We start from the raw sequence: 9,127 nt of genomic DNA, 5'->3' as shown, positions 1-9,127 counted from the left end.
AAATACTGTGAATGGGCTCTCATTCGGATAAAAATACCAGAATAAAACGAAATTGTCCGTATATATATATATATATATATATATATATATATATATATATATATATATATATAAAGGTCTTGTCGACATAAAAAATGACGTTGGTTTGAATTCGATGCCTTGTATTAGCGGTCTTTGCTGGTTTGTTTGTTTGTTTTGTTTGGGGTTATTTAATTGTCGCCTCTTTTGGTTGCTGCAGTCTAATAAGTGGCTCTGATTCCTTGACTTTGTTTGTTTTCTATTCTTAATTTATACACTTTCTGTTCAACAGTCTTGTTTATATTTTGCAATCTATGTCCTTATATTCCGCCACCTAAAGCAGTGTTGGTAGCGCACATTTATCTTCCACCGCTGTTTTCTTCTGAAAAAAATATTGATCTAAAATTAGTTATCTCAAAAGCCTAAATAATTAACTAACAGAGAAGAAATAGCGCAATATTAACTAAACCTGCTCAAAGCGGCTTTACAAAGGGTCCCTGACCAACAGGAATACATAACGTGTAGAACGAGACATGACACCTGTTGGGCGATATTATAATCTTTTCAAGAGAGATACAGTGCTGTTAATGGCCAGGTACTCATTTTACACCTGAGTATGATTAGAGAATGTGAGTAAAAAGTCTTTTCCAAGGACTCAAATATACGCCGAGTGAGGCTCGAACCCAGGATCTTCTGATCCGAATGCGAGTGTCATAGCACAATACCACATCGCCAATCAATACTACACGGATTTAAATTTGAAAATAATATCACATTTTAACAAAGTGTAAGATTAATTTATAGACGGTCTATTCCCAACTGTACATGTGCTGTGGTGTATATTTGGAAATTTGTATATATGTATAATGCTGTGTCATATATCATTAGGCCTATAATATACCATTGGTCATTTTGTGATAAATTATCTTGTTAAGTGATCACCAATGATTATCTTCCCTGATCGTTGTGGTATGCACCTGACATGAGTTTTTGTAACCAAAATATTCAATTTCTATAGTAAACAAGACTGTGCAAAATGTTGAATGGTCTTATAAATATACCAGTAGATAAAAATACCAAGACGGTATAAAAGGTTGAATGGTCTTATAGATATACCAGTAGATAAAAATACCAAGACGGTATAAAAGGTTGAATGGTCTTATAGATATACCAGTAGATAAAAATACCAAGACGGTATAAAAGGTTGAATGGTCTTATAGATATACCAGTAGAATAAAATACCAAGACGGTATAAAAGGTTGAGTGATATTATAGATATACCAGTAGAATAAAATACCAAGACGGTATAAAAGGTTGAATGATCATATAGATATACCATTAGATGGAAATACCAAGACGGTATAAAAGGTTGAATGATTTTATAGATATACCATTAGATGGAAATACCAAGACGGTATAAAAGGCTCAATGATCAAATTGATATACCAGTATCAAGAGTTTTCCTTGACCAGTAAGTAAATATCAAGACTGTGTAAAAGGTTGAATGGTCTTATAGATATACCAGTAGAGCATACCAAGACTGAATAAAGGTTGGATGGTCTTACAGATATACCAGTAGATATGTACCCTGACTCTATAGATGGTTGAATGATCTTATAGATATACCAGTAAATACATACCAAGACTGTTTAAAGGGGTGAATAGTCTTATGGATATACTAGTAGATACATACCAAGACTGCATAAAGGTTGAGTGGTCTTATAGAGATACCAGTAGGGAAATATAAAAATGTCATGTGAAATACAAACTAGGCAGTCGTGATATAATTTTTAAATATTCCTCTAATCTTGTGTAAACAACTTACGTGCTGGTGCCCCCTTGATGGTCTTCCGGTATGATACTCGCTTTTAGATAGGAAATTCCTGGGTTCGAGCCTAGCTTGGCGCATAGTTGAGCCCTTGGAAAAGGCTCTTTACTCATATTCTCTCACCGAAATCAGGTGTAAAATGAATAGCCTGTAACAGCGTTGTCTCTGTCAGAAAAAAATTGTACAATCGCGTCCTACTGTTAAGTTTGCTTTTTGGCAAGGGATCCATTGTAAAGCGCTTTGAGCACGTTTAGTGGATATTGCTCAATTTTTTGTATCACGCAGACATTTAAAGATGCACTCCAGACAATCAGGAAAGTGTCTTATCTTTTTTATGTTTGGATATTAAACTCAACTGTAATGTTTTATCAGACTGAGTGAGTTGGTTTGTGAAAGAAAAAGAGAATATAGCCGTGGTGATTTGGGTGACTGTGAAAGAGTAAGACGTGAAGAAGGAGGAGGAGGAGGAGCGAGAATAAGAAGAAGAATAAGAGGAAGAAGAAGAAGAAGAAGAAGAAGAAGAGGAGGAGGAGGAGGAGGAGGAGGAAGAGGAGGAGGAGGAGGAGGAGACATTAACACCTACTTTTATACTTTTTTCTGTAGATCGCAGCCCACAACACAACTATTCCAATGGTAAACAGAACAGCGATCCCTATTATGATGAATGTTATCTTGTCATTTCCCTCTGCGTCTGAAGAATGATTTCATTTGAAAGAATATAAATTCCAATAGTGTTTTTAAAGTAATACAATGTCTTTGAACTGTAAAAGGCAGGAAATAAAGTATGTATGTAAATAAGACATATTATGAACTTATGACGAGATGCTTATTTTTAAAAAATTATTTTACTTTATACTTTTCGACGTTTCAATTACCCAAATATAAAATACCTGTTGGAAAATATGGGCCAAGATTAATGGTATTACATTTTATTGTCACTTTTACTATATTGTGTCATAATATTGATGATATGATCCGAAGTAACAATTCTCACATGTTTCTAACTTCTATGATACTTACCATATTTATGTTTAAAAACATAAACAGTCTCGGCTTTCAAGTCCGAAAATCTTGTATTCCTTCCCAAGACTTTAAATTTATATATACCAGGATCTAAATCACTCCCATCATATGAATAATCATCTATCGTAAACGTTGTACTACCGTTAAGACGTTTGGTAGTAACGTTTGCTGAATGAATCGTACGATTGTCTTCATTCAATATTGATATCTCTGCAACAACATATGGGAAAGCGTCTGTGAATTCAGTGGTAAAGTGCAAAGAGTGGTTAGCTTTTCTTTCAAGGGATGTAACGTTTACAATCTTGGGACCAACTGAAAAAAGAATGAATATCTAATTTAAGATTATCTCATCAATTCTGATGTTGATGGCATATTTATAAGAATAACACTTTACATACTTCTAATTCTGATGTTGATGGTATATTTATAAGAATGTCTCATATACAACTTCGAATTCTACTGCTAATATTGGTACTAAATTCACAATGGTAACTACTGCAATAAGATAAGCGACAATTACTACTACTACTACTACTACTACTACTACTACTACTACTACTACTACTACTATTACTACTACTACTACTACTACTACTACTACTACTACTGCTGCTGCTGCTGCTGCTGATACTATACTACTACTACTACTACTACTACTACTACTACAATACTACTACTACTACTACTACTACTACTACACACACACAACTTTCTACTACTACTACTACTACTACTACTACACCACACCACTACTACTACTACTACTACTACTACTACTACTACTACTACTACTACTACTACTACTATACTACTATATACTACTACTATATATACTACTACAATCATAGTAATAGTAGTAGTAGTAGTAGTAGTAGTAGTAGTAGTAGTAGTAGTAGTAGTAGTAGTAGTAGTAGTTGTTGTTGTTGTTGTTGGTGGTGGTGGTGGTGGTGTTATTGTATTAGTTGTAGTAGTAGTAGTAGTAGTAGTAGTAGTAGTAGTAGTAGTAGTAGTAGTAGTAGTAGTAGTAGTAGTAGTAGTAGTAGTCTATTGTGAAGAATCTTGGATTCTAGTGATAAGTAATGCTTGGCGAATGGGAAAGAACATGATGACTTTATTCCCCATAGTTGACAACAAGAAACATAGTTACAGTAGCAGCAGTTTGTTCCTCAAGGGACATAACTCAAAGATATGATAGATAAGATTAAAATGATTATGATACTGGATTATTTCCCACGCAAATATAACTGGACAACAGTACATCTCTCGTAAACTTGAATAAAATGTTTATCCTGATGATATTATATATATATATATATATATATATATATATATATATATATATATATATATATATATATATACTACATACATACATACATATATATATATATATTATATATATATATATATATGTTTGTTTGTGTATGTGTGTGTGTGTGTGTGTGTGTGTGTGTGTGTGTGTGTACGATTACAATAATGAAACAAAATGAAATATGCATTGGTAATATTCTCTACACATTTATGTATGTACTTTTGAAGTCAAATTTAAACTTAACAACGTTAAGTCTTTAACAAGAAAGCTTCTCATGTTGAATGATCATTATAATTTTTTTAATGTGTTAGTCACTGTAACCAATTTAATTGTACTTATTATTCAATTGTTCTTATAAATGTTCTTTTCCTATTGAAATGAATCATCTTCCATTGGAATCATCCTCGTGTGGACATTTATTCTAACCAGTTAATGAAAATAGCGAGTGCAATTGTAACAATACAACATCATGATACACTCCTAGTCAGCTTATTCTGGTTACAAATGCAAAATGGTGTATTGCGTTGTGTTGTGAACTGTTTTTATCAGTCCATCACATCAGTTTTGCCAAACAAGTGTATTTATTTGGCGATCCTAACTTTTAGTCATTATCAGTAGGATTGTGCATGGCGGGATTGTGTAGTGAATTGACAAAACTCCTTTATATATTCGTTACGATGTCATAAATAATCTGTGTAGAAAAAATGATGATGTTGTTGTCTTACTGATCGATCTTAGTGCAGCTTTTGACACAATAGACCTTTCTTTTTTATCGATAGAATAAAGCCACGATATGGATTCCGGGTACTGTTCTTGACTTTTTTTTGTCATACCTCTCTGACTCGAGTCAATAAGTATGTGTAAATCGACATGATTTCTCTTCTCATTGGATCCTCTCTTTTGGTATACAACAGAGATCAGTTCTGGGATCATCTTTATTCTCCCTCTATATCAGACCATTAGGTGACATCTCATCTCCAAATATTATATTGAGTTCCATTTTTATGCAGACACTCAACTTTCCATCAATACTACTAACAATCACCTCAATGTTGTAAATTATATAGAAAACTGGACGTGTTGCAATAAAATCAGGTTAAATGGAAACAAAAGTGGTGCAAATTGCAAGACGTGCTTATGTGGACATTTTCGCGCTTAACCTGAATTTATAGGATTGGTTAGTCCCCATCACTAGTAATCCTGTAAGAAACTTAGGAGTTGTATTCGGCACCAGATTAAACACGTCTGTCCATGTCAAAATGTAATTAGATCCTGCCAATTTTATCTTTGATCTTTATTGCAATATTTTGCTAATACTTCTATTACTACTACTACTACTACTACTACTACTACTACTACTACTACTACTACTATTACTACTACTACTACTACTACTACTACTACTACTACTACTACTACTACTACTACTACTACTACTACTGCTAATACTACTACTGCTACTACTACTACTACTACTACTACTACTACTACTACTACTACTACTGCTGCTGCTGCTGCTGCTGCTACTACTACTACTACTACTACTACTACTACTACTACTACTACTACTACTACTACTACTACTACTCCGTCGACTCCTGTCAGAGAGGTATGAAAAAAACAGTCAAGAAGTAATGTAACACGCCTAACCGGCTAGCTGCGATGTGTGCTTCTGTTTTTATCTGGATATTATATTGTGTCTTTTTACATACATTTTATATGTACAGATTCGTAATTATCAGAACTTTCAATGTATGACCTTTGTGAGGTTTGTTACCAGTAAGTTTTAAATATTTTTGCATGGATTCCCGAAATTTTCTTCATTTTTACAACTTTTACATGACTACACACCCAAGAATTTTAATCACGGTGCTTTCTCTACTGTCCATATTTTACTGCCTTTTAAATGTCACTACGACCAATGTTTTTACAAGCCATATTAACCTGAGTCGACATCACCGTGGCGGTCGTCGAAGACAAAAACAAATCACCACAATCTATGGCCATCGACCGTTGCGTCACAATTACGAAGCCCGCCCTCCACAAACTAAAACATAAACTCTGATCAGCTCAATGCACAGTCCTGCACAATTAACAAAAAATTCGAATTGAAAGTTGGACTCATAAACGCACAGTTTTGCCGCAATAAATCTATTGAAATTAAAGATCTAATCACCGACCATAACATCGAGAAACTATGTGTCATAGAATCATGGCTTAACGAACATCGCGATGAAACAACAATTAATGAACTTGCGCCACCTGGATTTAAAAGTTGCTCTTTTCCGCGCAAAGAGCGTAGAGGAGGTGGTATTGTGATCGTTCATAAAAACACTTTAATTCCTGAGATTAAGTGCAAAACAACATCCCATCTTCATAAATCATTTGAATCAGTCGAAATATCCGTAATATGTCATGAAAGAACAACGAAAATTATCGCATTATACAGACCACCTCACAACTAAAAAAAATAAGATCAGCACGTCTGATTTCATCGATGAATTCAACGAAATGGTAACTATGTATGCCATTGAAAACAACGAATTTGTCATTTTTGGCGACTTTACTATCCACTATGATCGCAAAACGACTGAAACTGAGAATATTAAATCAATTCTTGATGAGCATACTCTGACACACCATGTTCATGAGACCACCCACCGACAAGGCCACATTTTGGACTGGGTAGTAACCAACCAAAACATTACCCTAACAACACCAGTAGTCGTCGGCGACAAATTAATGCGTTTCTGATCATTGCTTCATCTATTTTAGTATTCCTATTGTATCAAAGAAACATGCCAAAATGAGCGAAAAATCACATCTAGAAACCTCCAAGAAATAAACCTTGATGATTTCCAAAACGATTTATTAAAAGAACTATCAAAGCATCCAAACATGACTGCGGACTTATTCTACGAGAGCTCAAAGATCATTATAAACCAGCATGCTCCATTGACAGAAAGAGTCGTAAAAGAGAGAAAACCGTCTCCATGGTGCTCAGCAGCTGTCAGAATCGCAAATAATGAATAACGCAAGGCTGAATACAAATGGAAGAAGACCAAACTACAGGTCCACAAAGAAATATACATGTCATACAAAAAGAAATATAAGAAAGCGATATCTAAAGCAAAGGGAGACTTTTTTAGAAGCAAAAATTAAACGAAGTCAAAGATTCAAAGCAATTTTTCCACCTTACAAGCACCCTTTTGGGAAAGAATAATACCCATGTACTTCCACTGCACAACGATGAGAAATTCTTGCAGAGCACTTCTCCGAATTTTTTTCTAGAAAAAGATTAAAAAATCTGCGAGTCCCTCGAACAACACGATACTGATGGAAGAGATGACAGTTTTTGAAGAAGTATCTCTTGATCATGTCATCGCCAAACAAATCTTGCGAACTCGATCATATTCCAACAAATATGCTCAACGTTTCCATGGACGCTGTCGGTCAATCAATACGTCATACATAAATTCCTCCCTAAAAACGGATATTTTCCCCGACTACTTCAAAACTGCACTCGTTACATCTCTTCTAAAGAAGCAAGGTCTCGACAATTTAAGGAACTACCGGCCAGTATCAAATCTATCTTTCCTATCAAAGTTGCTCGAAAAAATAGTCCTCGCACAATTAACAAAACACCTTTCGAAAAACGGACTTCAAGAACAGTTCCAGTCAGCGTATCGCAAATACACAGCACAGAAACTGCCCCTATACGAGTAGTGAATGAACTTTTAGGTGTCCTTGACAGTGGGGACACCTCGATTCTCAGTCTCCTGGACCTTTCTTCTGCATTTGACACAATCGACCACTCAATTCTTGTTGCACAGCTAAAGAACTCTTTCGGCATTCCAATCGTATCCCCAAAACCGGAAACAGATAATTATAATAGGAAATAAAAAATCCAACGAAAAAGAAACTCATTTTGGCGTTCTTCATGGGTCTGATTTAGGCCCAGTCTTGTTTGTTTTGTACACATTCCCATTAGGAAAAATTATTCGTGACCATGGGGTTGATTATCATCTGTATGCCGACGACATTCAAATTTACGATACCAATCCAACCAATCAAATTGCAACACCGATCGAAAAATGTGAACAATGCATAAACAACATACAGACTTGGATGTGTAGAAATCGTCTCAAATTAAATGGAGACAAGACTGAAGTTCTTGCTATCGGGAGCAAAAACAACATCAAAAAAATCGAAAACTCCACGATCACAATCGACAACAACAAGATAAATATTGTATACAACATAAAAAATCTAGGTACCATTCTGGACTCTGAGCTGCATATGAAAGATCAAATGAAAGGCCTTATAAGAAAACGTGTATTTGAATTGAAAAAGATCAGCTCCATCAGGGACTTTATTACCCAACAAGCGTGCCAGCAGCTAGTAACTTCTATTTTATTCTCAAAATTGGACTACTATAATGCTTTCGCTTCGGTACGACGTCAGAAAACATAAAGAGCCTGCAAGGAGTTCAAAACAATGCTGCACGCCTTATCATGACATAAAAGCGACGCAATGAAGCAACACCCCTACTCTTCAACGTTCACTGGTTACCAGTGCGTTAGCGCATCGAATACAATGCAGCCACTTGCGTCTACAAATGCCTCAACAATCATGCCCCGAATTACCTCCAGGAACTGTGCACGGTTTATAAACCATCTCGGACAATGCGGTCGGCATCAAACGACCTGCTTGAAATACCCAGGACCAAATTTAAGGTTGGAGAATGATCTCTCTCCCACTTTGCCCCTCTTATTCGGAATGAACTCCCTGCTACATTAAGAAGATCCCCATCTCTGAACATTTTTTTAAACATACTACTTTCAAAAACCTATGGTTTGTGATCAGCTGTAAATGCTCCTTGCGTACCTGTCATGAATGTGTTGTGTTGTAAGTGTGTATAGGGAATGAGATTAGCGGAAGAGTAG

The 9,127-nt window shown here is 35.3% G+C and overlaps 1 long non-coding RNA gene across 1 annotated transcript in view; it reads right to left on the bottom strand.

Moving 5' to 3' along the window:
- Positions 1-2,859: 2,859 nt before the first annotated feature.
- LOC144956937 (uncharacterized) overlaps positions 2,860-9,127 on the bottom strand; it is an 8,690-nt gene continuing 2,422 nt past the window's right edge. The window contains exon 3 of the long non-coding RNA XR_013642045.1: positions 2,860-3,181. This is a non-coding gene — a long non-coding RNA (uncharacterized LOC144956937). The remainder of the gene's footprint in view (positions 3,182-9,127) is intronic.

Source organism: Berghia stephanieae, chromosome 11, assembly GCF_034508935.2.
Source record: "Berghia stephanieae isolate SIO BIC M18660-M18661 chromosome 11, UCSD_Bste_1.3, whole genome shotgun sequence".
Taxonomy (NCBI): Eukaryota; Metazoa; Mollusca; class Gastropoda; order Nudibranchia; family Aeolidiidae; genus Berghia; species Berghia stephanieae.
The sequence above is the reverse complement of the archived record's forward strand: the minus strand, read 5'-3'. Positions and strand labels throughout refer to the sequence as shown.